This window comes from Condylura cristata, unplaced genomic scaffold, assembly GCF_000260355.1.
Source record: "Condylura cristata isolate star-nosed mole 26May11 unplaced genomic scaffold, ConCri1.0 scaffold00008, whole genome shotgun sequence".
Taxonomy (NCBI): Eukaryota; Metazoa; Chordata; class Mammalia; order Eulipotyphla; family Talpidae; genus Condylura; species Condylura cristata.
Genome location: NW_004567109.1, coordinates 21,592,868 through 21,609,057, shown reverse-complemented (window position 1 = coordinate 21,609,057; position 16,190 = coordinate 21,592,868). Strand labels below are relative to the sequence as shown.

The window sequence follows — 16,190 nt, the reverse complement described above, 5'->3', positions numbered from 1 at the left end:
CCTCCCAGCGGCCTCCCCCGCCCTGCCGGCTTCTTTTTCCGTTTCCAAATTAACAATTGAAAACGCGGCGGCCTGAAAGGCGAGCAGCGGGCCAAGCGGAAAGTGTGAAGGTGCCGCCGCGTCCTCGAGGACTGGGGCGGAGAGGGGGGCCGGGCACCCCGATGGCCTGAGACTCGCCCACCCACCACCCCCGGGGTGGGGACTGTGCGCCGGAGGACCCGGAGGTGCGAAGGCCCTTGAATCCGGTCCTGGCCTGATACTGCCCAGGCCTGTGTAGCTGGATGCCGGGCCGGCCGGGTGGTGCCAGCCCCCGACGGATTGGGGGGAGGGGGGGTGGGGTTCAGCACTAGGACTGGATTACTAGTCTGGAGGCCATGTGCCCAGGAGGGGCGGGTGCCAGGCAGCACCCTCATAGCACCGTCTTAAGAGCTCCCCAAGTTAGGGAGATTTGCATGTAACCTCAAGCAAGTCATTTCACCTTACTGAGACTCAATTCCCTCCTCTGGAAAATGGGGAAGGAAGATACAACGACCATCCTGCAGAGCTTGCAGAGCTTGTGGGGAACTAATTAAAGGAGAAGGCTCAACTGGTCCACAGTCAGCGCCCAACTTGGCACCGGGCAGCTGTTGCTGTCCTGTGCTGATGAAAATGACACTGAGTTCTGGGCACCCCGCTGCCTCCATGCACAGCCGAAGGAGCACCCCACCAAAGCGAATACTAGAATTGACTTGTCTCCGTCCCCTCACTTTCGCAAAGCCCCATCTGGCACATACAGAAACTGAGGCCAAGAAGGCCTTGTAAGGGGCTCCATGTCACCTGCAAGTGAAAAGAACTAGGTCCAAGCCAGGTGCTGACCCCAGGCCTCTTAAGGAGACAGACGGTCCTGGGGGTGGAACCTGAGAATTGGACAGCCCTCCTAAGGTCCCAATACTTGGACAGCTGGAACAAATGAGTGGGTAATGAGGAGAGTCTCTGTCCCCAGGTATCCAGGGCCAGAAAGCCAGAGTGGACGCCAGAGACAGGTCCGGTTCCTGGCCCAGCCTCCCATAATGTAAACTCCGAACGCAGCCGCTCGGCCTTGCCCCACTGTCCCCCGCACCTACAGCAGGGCTTGGCGCATTGCAGGTTCTCGGCAAATATTTGTTGAATGAACAGATAAATGAACGAACAATCAGGGCCCCTCTTACACTACTGGGCCTCCCACTCTGCCATCTATGCAGAATGCTCTGCTGTGGGGAGGCACCTCTCTCCTGTCTGAGACCCAGGCAGTGAATGGTGGGAGGTTCTAGAGAAGAACAGAAACAGGCTGACAGATAAAAGTAGCCCCAGAGTTGAGATCCAAGTTGAGATCACCTTTCTTACTAATCCTCTACTTCCCACTCCTGCCACCCTGTTCCTCCTTCCTCCAGCAGCCTGTTCACTGACCACCGTTCCAGCTCTACCTGGCATTTACCTTGGACTGAGTGCCCCTGCCCCTTTACAATCTTCAGTGGCTACTGACTGTCTAAAACCCAAGCTTCCCAGCCCAGAGCTTGGCTGTACATGCTCGGTAAACATCACCCACAATTCACCCTTCCCTACCATGGACATTTGCACCCTGCTGGCTTTTGCGTTCTCTCCTCTCCTTGGATGTCCCCTCCAACTCGCTAAGAATCTTTGATCTGGGCCCTCCCTGATGGCGCAACAGGTACAGATGCAGCGCTGCAAGCTAGCCAAAGCTGCAGCTGCTTCAGTGCAAGTTGGATCCCAGCCCCGGAGGTGACCCACATGGCAGGGCAGAACTCTCTGACTCGCCCACACCCTCCTCAGCAGTGGACTTCATCAATCTGCCTGTTCTGCTCCCCACTCTGTCTCTGGTGATCGTCTCGCCGCCCCTGCACCTCTGGCCTGTACCCCAGTTCTGTATGCATACATAAATAAATCTTTAAAAAAAAAAAAAAGAATCCTTGATCTGCTTTGGGGAGAAGTGATCCTCCTAATTCTAATTGGGATTCCCAGGCCCCTTTGACACCTCAAGGTTCCCTTATGCGGAGGCTCTTCCTACCTCTGTCTCTGACCTTACCACCTGCCACACCACCCACCCCTAAGGGCCAGTTCAGCCTCCAGACATCCCCCAGACGTCCCCCAGGCTGGCTCAGTGCACATTCAGACAGAATCTGGGAGGAAGCCGGAGGACCAAGGTCACTCGGGCCTTGAGCATTAGCAAGTCTGGCTCCACTGTCCTGTGAACCGGGGAGCTCTGGGTATGAACATGATGGGGTTGCTGCAGAGATGGGTGGGTGGGAAAAAAGTCAGCACAAAACCACCAAGCACTGGCAGGGCTGGGGACAGAGGGTAAGTGGAGACCCACATACTTCAGTCTAAATATTTAAAGTTTAAATCACGTTAACAAGCTGTTAAATAAAATATGTTGTAGCCTTCCTGACACATATACCTTCATAATGATCTGGAAAGCCAAGCTTGAATTTAAAATCTTAAACTCCTTGGAGTTTCATGCTAGAATCTTGCAGGGACAGCCAGCCCCATCGCCCTCTGTTCTCTAATCATGGTGCGTCTCTTCTGTCCCCAGATGGGCTCACCCCACAGCAGGAGGCAGCTCAGGGTCCACTCCTGGGTTGCCCTAGCTTACTACTCTCCCAGGCTTCATCTCATTGGCTGTGTATGGCCACCCGTGGGCCCAGGGGTGCTCACACAGCAGTAGCCCGTGGGAGGGTGCGCTGTGGAAGAGGACTGTGCAAACCCTGTGAGCAGGCATGATCTGGCCCTAGAACCAGATATTCTAGAACAAGAAGGGCCAGGCTCCCGGTTTATGGTACAAGGGGCCATAGCCAATAATTGGGCAGAATTCTGGGCCCCCACCCAGAGTGTCTCTGCTTTGATCGGTTGTATCTACTGCGGTCCTATGTCAAGTTTCATTTGAACAACCAGATCTACTGTTTAAAACAGTTTGCAAAGCACTAACCCAGCCCCTCCCTTCCTACTGAATACAGAGGAAGCTGAGGTTATGGGGTGCCGGGGGCCACAATCATACAGCAGGTTAGATCAAACCCAAGGCTCAATCACAGATCTCCTCCCTCTAGTCCAGGCTTTGTGCTCCAGGTGTGGGAACACAGTTCCAGTCAGTAGGACCTGGTGCCTCCAGTGGACAGGCCTTAGGGAGGTGGTGAGCACCCGGTCCCTGGTGGGGCTGCTGGGTTCCCCAGCCTGGCAGGGTGTTGGACCCTCAACTCAGGTCACCCAGCTCAGGACTGAGAAGCCAGACCAGGCCCCAGAAGGAAAGGGAGTCCTGGTATAAATAACCGTGGGGGGCCGGGATGTTTGGGCCCGTCTCCTGGGTGACGGCTGTGTTTACAGCCCAGCGAGTGGGGGCATGGCCCACACATTTGCCTCCCTGACTTATAGCCAAATTTTTCCAGGAAGGGGTGGCCCAGAATTAGCCCCAAACACTCCAACTCTGTGACCCCCCCAGCAGGTCCCCCCAACTGTGCCCCAACATGGTCCTTCAACCACCCTGATATTGCCCCATCTTTCAGCCCTAAATGCTATACAGCAAGCACGGTGGTGCATCTCTGTACGCCCCAACTGCCCCGGTATTTGCCCAGTAAATCCAAACTCTGCTCAACTAGTGGAGGATGGGGAGCAGGAGAAGAAGCATAGGGGAAGGTCCCAAGCAGAGGAGCTGGGTGTGAGCCAGGGATCTGAGCTGGGGCCACTGGGCACGGGGCAGGGACAAACCTCTCCCACGGCCCTGGCCAAGACAGAGGGAGGGCTGCAGCCCCGGGATTAGCAGGGTGCAAATCCCTCTCCCAGCCCAGTGCCCACCCTGTGCTATCACGTGCAGGGCATTAGGTGGCCAGACCCTACTGTGGGAGGGACTGGATCTTGGTCATGACACACAGCTCCTCTCCAGTCACCAGGTCAGGAGAAAAAGATGCAGGAGAGCAGTGGAAAGGTCCTTCTCCCAGGCCAGCACCTGTAGCCCAGCACAGACACAGACGTGCAGGGGTTGGTGTGGGCTGAGTTCCAGTCTGCAGGCCAGGTTACACACACACACACACACACACACACACACACACACACACGTGCGTGTGCGCTGCCAGCTGACTGACAGATGGCGCCTGAGACAGTAGCTGATTTTCACTGAGATCAGAGGCTCACAATTGGGAGTGTGTCTGCCAGCAACCTAGACAGGTGCCTAAACACCTGGTGCCGGCTCCAGACCCGCCACTTCTCAGCTGAATGACCTTGGGGAAGTCATTTCTCCTTTCTGAGCCTCGGTTAAAAGCAGTGTAATGTTATCTTCCTCCAGAGTTGTGAAAAGACTCCCAATAGGCCTCACTGAGCAGACAGTGACTAGGTCCCGTGAAGGGCTGGGGGTGCCTGAGAGTGCTCTATGGATCAGGTAGTGAGAGAGGGGAGCTCCCTCAAGTCCTGCAGCTGCACTCAGAGGCTGAGGTCGCGGAGGTACAGAGACCTGCCTACAGCCACCCAGAGGGCCAGAGCCCTCAGCCAAGCCCTGTGGAAAGCATGTGCTATTATTCCTTGCTGCAAACGACTGAACTCTTGGGCCTTGAGCCTCGCTCTAGTTAGTCTCCCCTCAGTTTCTCCCAAGCCCTGCTCTGAGTTTCGGTTTCTGCATCAGTAGAATGCAGGGGCTGCGTGAGGCTAGTGACCTCCACATCCTACTGAGCTCTGAGAAAAGGTGGGCGTGAGGAGCTGCGGCAGGCTGCGCATCTAGGGTCCACCCCATCTTCAAGGCACCCCACTATCGGCAGGCTGTGCCATCTAGAGTCCGCCCCATCTCCAAGGAACCCCACTATCGGATGGGTCAAACCCCTGGGCGCTTTCCACAGGCTGACTTAAGGCCACTATTCTGGGTACCCCGGTCCATGCCAAGCCCATATCCCCAGTGATTATTTGAAAATAGCCGCAGGGCCTGTTCCCACCCCTCCGTGCCAAGGCCTCCCTCAGCTCAGCCGCGTGCACCTTCTCAACCTTCGCATAGGCGGCTGAGCCTTCCTTACAGGCAAAGTCCTAGGGTTCCAGGCCAGATCCAGCCAGGCCCGCCTCAGAGTTTGTGGAAGGCTCCAGAGGAACCATTCAAGGCACATTCAGGGAAGGTAGGAGAAAAGAGAGGCCAAGTTGGACATCATCCTTGGGGCTCCCTGCTGTAGTCTTCTCCCACCATCCTCCTGGCCAGACCCAGAGAGGTGTCCCTTAATTGTGCATCAGCCCATAGCTCTCCTACCTAAAGTTCCCTCCTGAACTCAGTCTCCTTCCCCAGGTCACTGCTTCTCAGCCTGGCCTTGTCACAGCAGGCCTCTTCTCTGCCCACCTTCTGACCTCTCTAGGTTCCCACTCTCCTCACCTCTTGCAGTTCTTACAAATGCCACATTCAACTCCACCTCTAGGATTTGCCTACACTGTTCCTTCCTCATGGAATGCTGTTCCATGCTCCTCTTTGCCTGGTGGACTCTTACTCCATCCTTCAGGTCTCCTGGGGGATTTCCTTCAGGAAATCCTCTCAGTTTGGTCAACTTGGGTCTGGATCCAGCCGCTCTCTGCCTGGCACCCATGGGACTCTGTGCTGTCCAGAAAACTGCGAGTGTCCTGGCCCATCTCCCCAGGAGCAGAAAGGGTCTGACTCACTGCTCTGTCCCCAGCATCTGGGATAGGACTGGGCCCCAGTGGCATGCCAGTGAAGGCTTTCTAAATGAGAGAAGAAATTAAAACGAAGCCACCGTGTACAATTGGGGTGGGAGGCTGTATCTTGAACTTTCAGGCTTCCCTGGTCCCCCCATCAGCTTCCCGGAAGACAGGCCCATCAGGACACATTAGACATCACATGTGGGGAGGTCTCAGACCTAGAGCTGCACATCTGGGGGTTGAATCCTGTCCCCATTACCTACACCCTGCCAGGCAAATCACTCTGCCTCTCTGGGTCCTGATCTGCAAAAGGGGCATCTAATAATACCCGCCCACCTCATATTACCCACTGAGAGGAAAAGGGGAGCACAGATGTTCGCAGAGCTAGGCACTGGGTAAGTGCTTGCTGTCACTGAGGAGGGAGGCTGAGACTCCCAGAGGGGGACCACTGCTGGGGCCACCAGAGGGGTCCATGTCTGGCTTCCCTTGCCCAGCCCACTGCTCTGATACAGCCTCCCACCCCAATTCTACACTGTGGTTTCATTTTAATTTCTTCTCTCATTTGGGAACTGGCAGGCCATCGGGGCCAAGTCCTATCCGGGATGCTGGGGACAGAGCAGTGAGAAGCCAGAGCTTCTTGCCCCTCTGAGTGCCCCCACCTGCCGGCTGCAAATCTGCTCCAGGCCTCAGGCCTTGCAGCGCTGCTGGGCCCTCGCAGCTGGGGCTTAAATTCCTGTCCTCTTGGCTGAGTGACAACGGCTCGTGCTTAACCTTTAAGCTTCAGTGTCCTCTTCTATACAAAGGGGTAATGAGAGTACCTGCCCGCTGGGGCTCTTGGAAGGATTAAATGAAGTAGTGTGTGAAAGACATCTGGCACAACAGCTCTGAAGACGGGACTATGAATCTTGTAACTGTATGAAAACTATTAGAACGACTCGGAGCTCGGCTTCCTGTCCCGTCGGTGAGCTCTGGGAGCATGGCTCCCTGCCAGCCCCGGCATCCCGAGTGGGAGTCCCTCACTGTCTAGGGGCTCCAGGGGAAAACATCTCTAGTCTGACTTGTCTTCCAGGGCTTCTGTGCCACCCCTGCCCCCCCCCACCTCCTTGCCCCCTCCTCAGGGCCCAAATCCTGGCGGATAAGAGTGAGGCGAGGCACCCAGGATGCAAGAGAAGAAAGCATCTGCACTGGGGAGATTAGATTATTAAAAACACAACAAGCCCGGTGTTCTTCACAACACCTTGGAATTTATGGAGCGCTTGATACAGGAGGCTGCCCCGCCCGCTGGGCAGGTAGAGCTGGGAACGGTCACTTTGCTGGAAGAGCTCAGTCTCAGAGCACCTGTCACCTGCCTGGGGTCCCAGTCTCTAGGCAGCAGAGAAGGGAGCTGTTCCTGGGAACTTTGAACAGAGGGGCAAACTGCTTTGGCCCCCCAGTCCAGGCAGAGTCTCGGGCTGGTCCTCAGTGTGGGGAGGTCCCAAGAGCCGGGGGAACAGACAGTGGGGCGGCCGGCTACTCTACCCACCCGTCCCCACACTCTCCCACCTCTGGCTCCAGAGCTCAGGGCGGGGAGACGACCTGCCCAGACTCAGGGATTTCACACACCATAACATTTCCAAAAAGACTCTGGGTACTGCATAAGGTTGTCAACTTTAAATTTTTCTAAGTAAGAACGTTTTCCAAAATTTCCCAGCCCCATCATTTCACAAAAGAAAGAGCATAATCTCAGACAGTCCTTTAAATGGAATAAATTTAGCTTTATGAAACAGTGAGAGTCACCACGTTGCCCTGATTTCTTTCAGATTTGCGTGGGTCACGGAAAACCACGGTCTGATGACACGGCCGAGAACAATTTGGAGCTTGAGCTCAGGGTTCACACAGGCGTGAGTTCAAATCCTGGCTCCACCGTGGACAAGCTGTGTCATCTGGTGGGTTATTTCCTCTCTCCGAGCCCCAGAGCACACATCTGCACACTGGGAGCAGCAGGGCCACGGTGCCTGCCACTCAGGGCCCGGTAGAAATCAACGGCCCGTGTTTACAGGGCACTAGCTCGGGAGCAGAAATTCGTCAAGTCCTGGTTCCCGCCCAGGGGCACCTGCCTGCCCTGCCCTGCCTGTGCCCCCACCGCCCAGGCAAAGACCAGCTCCGTCACCTGCTAATCGTGGCCCTGACCTCAGGGCCCTGGACACACCAGACCGTAGATGCCTCAGCAGCGAGGAAGGACAGAGAGTGCCACCTCCAAGCCTTTGCTCAAGCTCTGGCCTCCACCTGGAGCACGCTCAGGACAAAATCCCAGGAGCATCCAGCTCAAATCTTGCACACAGAGGACTTAGGGGTCCTTTCTCCAATTTCTCTCTGGTTGCCAAAACTCTTCTCTGCCTTGCAACCTGGCCTCAACACCGCTGTCATTCCCTGGCTCAGCAAACATTCCCTATTTACCAACCACATGCCCGTGCTCACCCCCACCCCCAGAGCTCGAAGTCTCAGGCGAAGAGCACAGAACACACAGGGTGGGTGCTCAGGGTTCTGGGGCCCGCATGGGGCCCTCGGTCAAGCCTGGGTTGGAGCCCCGCGGGAACTAAAGCTGGTACTAAAGCTGGGATTTGAAGGACGAATAGGAAGAAGCTATGATGGGGTAGGTGGGAGCAGGAAAAGAGAGTCGGGAAGCTGGAAGACTGCCGGCTACGAGACAGCGCATTTAGGGACATGGCTTGCATCTTAAGGTGAGGAGCAAAGGATGGTGGCGCTCAGACACTGGGTGTGCATGGGGCGACACTGGTCAGTGCCCAGGGAAGGGAGGCTTGGATGGAGACGCTGAGTTGGAGGTGCTCAGGCGTGTGGAGGAGCCACAGGAGCTTCACAGGAAGTTCAAGGAGGAAACTGCAGCGGGAGGCTCATCCCAGAGGGGACCGCAGGGCATTCGCGACAGTGCATGAGACACCCCCATGGAAACAGAGCCCCGAGGAGCCCCAAATTCAAGGGACAGAAAGAGAAGACGGCTATGGACAGAGTGGAGAGGGAAGGGCCGGCGAGGCAGGCTGAGAGAGTCCAGGGCATGTCCGAGGATGGAAGCCAGGAGGACAGACCCGCTGACGCAGCACGGCCACATCCCAGGGACCCACATTCTGAGTTCGAAGCCTGTCTCTGCAGCTGATTAGTAATGTTGGCCTGGGACCTTAATTCTCTCATCTGTACAATGGGACTGAATTATATTTTAACACAAAGGAGGGCAGAGAGCCAGGGGGGAGGATGCTGACACTCGCCAGACTGCTGTGGGTCCCCGAGTCCAAGCTGTCTCCCCCTCCCTCTCCTGGGCCAGATCCTGGACCCTGCCTCCTCCCCAGCTCTCACCCCTCCCACCAGAGGCCACCAAGCACAGAGTGGGCGTGGAGAGGTGAGTGCAGACGGCCTGCTCCCTTCCTATGGCGGTGGGCCCTGGGAGGCCAATTCTTAGCTTCTCCAGCACAGCCCACCCCCTCCTGCCAAGTAGGGGAGCTGAGGGAGATCCCACAAGTCTGTGTCCTTGGGCAATCGGGCTCTTTCTTCTGGCCTCAGTTTCCCCACCTGTGAAATGAAGCTCGCGGGCCCTTCTAGCTCTGATGCCCTGCAGCAGGACAGATGGACCTGTCCCAGTGGAGATCTTCCAGCCCGGTCCCCACTGTGTCCAGGGCTGGTCCCTCTGCAAGAGGGTGGCAGCTGGGCCAGGAAGGGCAGGCGCAGAGGCGCTGGGGATTGTGCTGACAAGGCTGTTCTCTCTCCCTCTCTCCCCAACCCTCCCCTCCCGGGGGACAGCCAAGCCCAGCAAAAATAAACCCAAAGACGGTGACCTGGACAGTTCTGAGCCTCCAGAAAGGAGCAGTAGGGAAGGAAGGGGAGAGGGGAGGCAGTCTATGCAGACCCCCAACAGTCAAAGGGTTCCTGGTGTGAACCCCCTTTCTCCTCAAAGACAGGCTCGGGGGGAGCAGGTAGTACCTGCTCTCCGTCCTTCACACACATGGGGAGACGGCCGCCGGGGAGGTAGGGGCGGTCAGCAGGGTGAATGCTGCCCAGCCCAGCAAGATACGACTTCCCAAGTAAGGGAGAGAGGCCCTGGGGACTCTCTCTGCCTCCTGGGGACTGGGCGGCCAGTCCTTCCTGCTGTCTGACTTCCATCCCTCCTGCTTCAGTGGGTTCATTTCCCCTCAGGAGGCTTGTCCTGTCCCACCTGCCAGCCTCGTGTCTGAGGGGCAAGTAACCCCCAGATTTCCCTTCCGGGGTTGGGAGGGCCCCTGGGCAGGACACTGCTGCATCCACTGTTCCCCAAATTTCCCAGAGGGAAGGAAGAGGAGAGGAATGAATCTCCGAGAGCTTCCTGCTCCCTCTGCTTCCCTCCCTCCCTCAGGCGCTGCCCATGGATTCCCAGCCCAATTAGTCTGCTGCCTGGGGCTGCCCCTCCCAATCCTCACCCCCAGGTGCCAGCCTCCAGGGCACACAGATTCTGCCCCAGGGACAGAGTTGCCCAGAAAGCCTGGAGTCCTGTGCAGGGGGGTCCATGGAGGCTCCAGAGGTCTGACGAACATCCTCTCTCCAGCCCCTCAGGACCCCAGAAGGGGGCAGGCAGCCTCCTGGTTACCCCTCTAAGTGCTGCCCAGTCCTCCAAGGGGCATAGGACAAAGGTGCTGAAGGATTTCCCCCTCCACACACACCCTACAAAACCCAAGAGGATGGCACAACAGCTCCTCCCATTCACCCAGCACAGCAGCTCAGGGAGGCCCCAACAGCCAGATATCCCCGCACCCTTTCACAGGAGGGCTGAGTGAGGCCTGAGGGCTGGGGTGGGGGTGGGGCACTTTCCCAGGAAGAGCTGGAACTGAGATCTCTGAATCTCCGTTGGCTCTCCGATCCCCACTCCCTGTTCTCTCAGGAGAGCACAGAGGTGCTCCTTTCCCCAGGGTCCCCACTGCCCCCCCAGCACCAGGGCCCCATGTCCAGACCAGCTGCAGGATTGGCCAACAAGACCCACACCTGGCTGGCCAGTGACACACACACACCCTCCTCCCTGCAGCCCCAGACCCATGCGTCCCCCAGACCTCTCCACAAGTCTGGGAGAGCAGGCAGGGGACGCAGGGGCTCCGTGGCTCTGCAGCCGGCCCTCTGTCCCCCTCGCCCTGGACAGGGCACAGCCACGTCCATTTCCCTCCGCTCCCCAGGGCCTGGGATGGAGTTGACACTCTTGCACTCCTGGTGGAAGGAACTGACCAAGGCGACCCTAGTGAGCCAGGCTGGAGTCCCAGCACCACCACCCCGCTGTGCGAGAGGGTGACATCCCCTTGCCAGCCCGCCTGATGGCCGTTACAGGTGCTAAAGGAGAAGAGGCTCAGCACAGCATGGCAGCGCCCAGGTGTCCTCAGAGTCCACAAAGACACCTCTTCAGGCTCCAGAAACAACCAGAGCTCCTCCTCTCCCAGGCACACCCAGTCACTGGAACCTCCCCCCAAGAAGGAGAACGAGGAAGAGAACAACAGTGCAATAGTGAGAACGGGGATTCTGCGAACAGCACTGGTCCCAGCACACAACACCCCAGGTGTTCTTATCCCCCCTTTCAGATGAGGAAACTGACACCCAGAGAGGCTAAGTAGACTGCCCAAGGAAACACAGCTGCAAAGGGCAGGGGGAGAAACGAACCCAAATCTCTCGGAGAGGATCCCCACACTCTAAGCCTCTGTGGGACGGCCTCTGGAGAAATGGAGAAATGACGGCTCCCCTCTTCCTCCAGCTCCAGCCCCAGCCAGGAGTCTCACACAGGCGCTTGGAGGTGGGAGGTGGGCCCTCGGAATGCTTAGAGGGTCAGCCCCACACAGAGCCCCATGCGGGTGTGGGAGACTGGGGTAGGACAGGGGTGACGCCCCCAGCTGACTGCTGCCTCCTTTCAGAGGGGGCAGGGCCTCAGCCCAGTCTGCAAAGTCTTCCCTCTCCCAGCTCCCCCCGGCGGTTCAGCTCCCTTGACTAGCTCAGAGAACCTTAAATTAATCACCCACTCAAAGTGCTGCCATCAGCCCAAGAATAATCACCTCTTGAAGCACTCCCGGCTCCCACATTCTGAGGCTCTTGGCTTCTGCAGCAATAGGGATTGAAGTCAGACATTCAGCAGGGCTTCCTCAATGGAAGGAAGGAATGTACTATGGAGGAGAGGTGTGGGGGGGCAGGCAGCGGGGGACCTAACCTGCTGGAGTGACTCCAGAGGAGAACTCAGAAGGAAGGAGAGAGCCAAGGGTGGAAGGGGCAGGGAAAGGCGCGAGGAGGGCAGCTCGGGGATGAAGGCTGGCAGGGTGCTCTTGCCACTCGCCCCCCTTGCAAAGACCAAACAGCAGGACAGGGACTGAAAACCAGCAGCAGGCAGAATGGGGGTCATGCTCTGACCTGCCCCGCGCAAGGCAACGTTCTTGGTGCATCATTGTCACTGTGGGCCGGGGGGAGCAGCACAGCTCTCTACAGCCTGATGCGGAGACACAAGTTCTGGGGTCCTGCATTTCCACCACTGACTCCCCAGGCGTGACCCTGAACGAGTGGCTCTGCCCTCTGTGCCCAGCGGCACGCTGGAGACGCACAGAGAGTCTCAGAGGGCCGACCCAGGGCCGTGAAGTTCCAGCAGGTCGGCCAGCCTGCTACCACAGGGGCTGAGCCAGGGCCCCTCCACCCCAGCCCAGAGCCCCCACACTGCACAGGCATTAGTGCACGCAGATTCATCGGTCCTGTGGCTGTGGACAGGTGAAGACACAGCCCGCTCTGTCCTGGGGCTGGGCTGGGGCCTCACAGTGCGGCCCGTGAGCAGCGTGCGGCGGCGCACAGGAGGGCCTGGCGGGGGACGCTGGCTGCACACGTGCATCAAAGCGGCCGTGCGTGTGCTCACGAGACACACGGCTGTGCGTGAGACATGCACGCGTGTGTCGGTGCAAAGCCATGTTCAGCAAAGGTGTGGCTGCACTAGGTGAGGCGGGGCCACCCCCTGCTGCTGAGTGCTGGGTGCTGGAGCAGCGACCATGGCATGGGAGCCTGGGCTGGGGTGTAGGCTGAGCTGAGGTGCAGGAGACAGACAGCTCCGAGTCAGACCTCCGAGTCGGGAGGAGGCTCTTCCACACTAACTCCCCAGCCTCAGTTTCCCCATCCGTCAAATGAGTGGGCGGAGGCAGCATACCCCACTGGGCTGGGCCGTAAGGAAGAGGAGAGTGAGCAGGCCTGGGACTCAGCACAGAGCAGGCAGGTAGCGGCTACTCCGTGAGTGATGAGAAAGCTCAGCTCACCCAGGGGCGTGCAGAGCAGCGGCGGCTCTGGTCAGGGAGTCAGGAGTCCCAGGGTCTGGCCTGTGCCTGCCACTAGCTGTGGATAACACCTGAGCCTCGGTTTTCTCATAAGCAAAATGGGGCCGTCAAAACGTGAGGAGCCACCTCCGGAGACGCCCGAGGACTCTGTTGGCATCACCTCCAGCCAGGAGACAATACCTGTGCTCAGACGGTGGTGGCGGTGGGAGCCTCAGAGGCTCCAGGCTTAGGAGTCTATGGCTGGAGCTGCAGCCACCTCCTCCCCTTCCCATTCCCACAGCTTCTGACCCCAGGGTCGAGGCTGACAGAGGATGTTTACAGAGCGTAAACCTTCACATAGTGAAAGTTTTCTGGGGAGCTGGGAGCAGCAAGAGTCTCACAGTGGTGAGGGGAAAACAGGGAGCTGTGCCCTTCCCATCCTTGGGCTTTAAAAGAGCCCAAGGTGGCCTTGATGGGTGAGGCAAGGAGGTGAGCACTCCTGCGGGAAGCTCACAAAGAAGACGGGCAGCGATGTGGAGTTTCTCAAAATTCCAAGCACAGGGCAGAAGGGGTGAGGGCTTACATCAGACTAGGGTGCAGGGAGGGGCCAGGGGCCTGACATCACAACCAAGGGCCTAAAAGGCACAGGGACCGCTCAAGGAGAGACCAGCGACCTTTGCTCTGGGTCTCAGAGAGAAGACAGGCTTCAGCAGCCCCCACGCTCCCCCAGGGCCAGATGCCCGCAGGAGAGAGGCAGGGGTACAGGTTTGTCCTCTGGGCCAGCTCCCCCAGCCTGGCATCAGGAAGGGTGCAGGCTCTGCGGGGGGCCCAGAGCAGCCTGCTGGCAGGTGTGGGGGTGCCCGGGGAGGGGCTGAACGGCGCTCACCTTAATTCTTTCCTTCCTGAGCCCTTCTCTCCCAGCTCTTACTGGGAGACCCCTACCCGGACTTGCACCTTGGACAAGTGGGTTGTCTTAGCTATCTGTGCATAGTGGACTCTCCTCATTTGGCTCTGCTGAGGACATCAAGGTGGGAGAAAGGATTTGACCAAAAGTGCGTCAGTAGGGCTAGAAGAGCAACAGAAAACACTGTCCACGGCCCTGCAGTGAGTGACCAAGAAACCCCACAGCTGGAGCACCTCCAGGAAAAGAGGGTTCCCAAGCGGCCCCTTCCCCAGCCCCAATAACACCCCTCAAGTGTTCAGACATGCCCTTGCAGCTCACCAAACTCTTTCCCACCCAGTACCTAATCCAAGAGGAGGTCCATGAGCTGGGGGTTTCCACCTGCCTTGACAGCAGCAGAAAGATCCAAAAGCGCAGAGAGGCCCAGGGATCAACCCAAGATCACACAGCACACGAGAGGTGGGGCTCCTGCCCCTCAGCTCCCCTTGATCTCTGAAGTGTAGGGCCAACTCCCTGGGATCCCTAAATGTCTGGACACTTTCATGCCACACTTCCTCCCACAGAGCTTACAAGAGATGTTTCAGCCCTGGGCTCCTGGGGACAAGTGGTCAGAACAAGCATGCCCCTGGCCAGGGCATTCCTGGCACCCAGAAAGGGCAGGATGTGGGGCAAAGGTGCCAGCGGATTTAGCTCCTGAAGAGGAAGGAGAGGCCCTTCCAGAGGAGGTGAAGACAGTGACTGGCCAGGGAGCACGAAGGAGGTTCTTCACCTCCAGTGGCCCTTGTGGGGGCTTGGAGCCAGCCTGAGGACTAGAGACACCCTGGGGGCTAAGCCCTGTTGGCCTCTCCAGGGCCAGTCACGCCTGAGTCACGCCGCAGCTGCTTTCTGTGCAGGCTTGCCCTCTGTGGGCGCCCACGGCTGCAGCGTGAGCCTCATGTGCCCACCACAGCCACTCGTAACTAGCAGTCCCCTGGCCCCCACCCCTACGTCCACCATCCCAGAACCTTCACTACACAACCATCTTCTCTGCAGGGAAAATGTCCCCACTGCCCTCCCGTGGGCACCGAGGGCTGGCCTGACCCTAAGTCTGACCTCACGTCCTGAATGACTTCAACTCCGGCCCAGCACATCAGGGCCCCGAACACAATCAAGGCTGCGCCCCCTCCCCAAACCCCCCCCCCCCAAGCTTCAAGGCTAGGGAACTTTCTTCCTCTAACGTCCCTGTGGCCAGTGGGCTTCTTCACCAGCATTTTCCTCCCCTTCACCTCTGAAATTCTTTGGGCCGGTTAGCACCAGCAGGCAAGCAGGCACCAGGACTGACAGGAAAATACATCAAAGACAGGCAAGAGTGAGATGGACAAAATGACAGGAGGACAGACAGACGGCAGACAGGCACGGAGAGCTGGACAGGCCAAGAGACCTTTAAACGGACAAGTGGGACTGTTGGACAATTCGGCGGAGAGATGAACAGACAGGCCAACTCACGCACAGGTGGAAACTCAGTCTGGCAGAGGGACAGCCAGTCAGCAGGACGCTCGTGCGGTCGGTGCAGCTTGGTGGACAGGCCAGGGGACCCAAACCCAGGACACCCCAAGATCAGAAAGCCCTTTTTAGCCATAGCAAGTAGGGACTAAGAGCCGCACATTTTCCAGGGGCCGGAGGTCTCTCTCGGGCACTTCCAAGCGTCCCAGTGCCAGGCCCAGCCTTTCAACTGATATCTGCGGGCCTCTCATGTTCCTGGCTGGGCCAGGCCGTCCCCCCAGACAGAGCTCGGAGCTGCCAAAATTCACTCTTTACATCCAAGAGGGGTCAGTGTTTTTAAAAGTTGTAGGAACCTGGGGAGAGGGAGGAGGGGGCCCGAAGTGTCAGAGTTTTCAAGCCTACTCCTCTCCTCGTTCTTTTTCTCTCCGGGTGCCCAGAGCCAGGCCTGGAGCAGCTGCCCATGAGCTGACCCTCCTGGCCAGCAGGACAGGCAGGAAGCCCCTGCTGCCACCCGGAGCTGAGTGTGAATGGGAGGCTGAGCAGAGACACAGGGAAGTCAGACAGCACTCAAAAGTGCCAGGGCCCAGGTGGCTCACAGGAGCAGCACCCCTCTTTGCCCCCCCCCAACACCCTGGCCAGTCCCAGCTAGGGTGCCAAGTCCCTGACCAAGAAGAGGGGCCTCTCCAAGGGGAGCCGGCTGGGAGTAAGCCACTACAGACTGGGAAGGACAGAAAGTTGTTTGGGAGCAGAGGATCCTCTTGTGACTGCGACAAGGGGAGACTGAGGGGGGCAAGAGGAAAGGGAAGCCCCGCGGTGGTGGTTCCAGACTGCAGTGGAGGGGGGACAGGAAGCGGGATGTGGCCACTACCTGGGACAGAGGAGCAGGG

General features: G+C 58.2%; 1 protein-coding gene across 1 annotated transcript in view; it reads right to left on the bottom strand.

Moving 5' to 3' along the window:
- The window catches only part of KCNQ4 (potassium channel, voltage gated KQT-like subfamily Q, member 4), a gene marked incomplete at its 5' end in the record, with an annotated part of 53,001 nt that overhangs the window by 36,158 nt on the left and 653 nt on the right, over nucleotides 1-16,190 (bottom strand). The gene's annotated exons all lie outside the window — the stretch shown is intronic.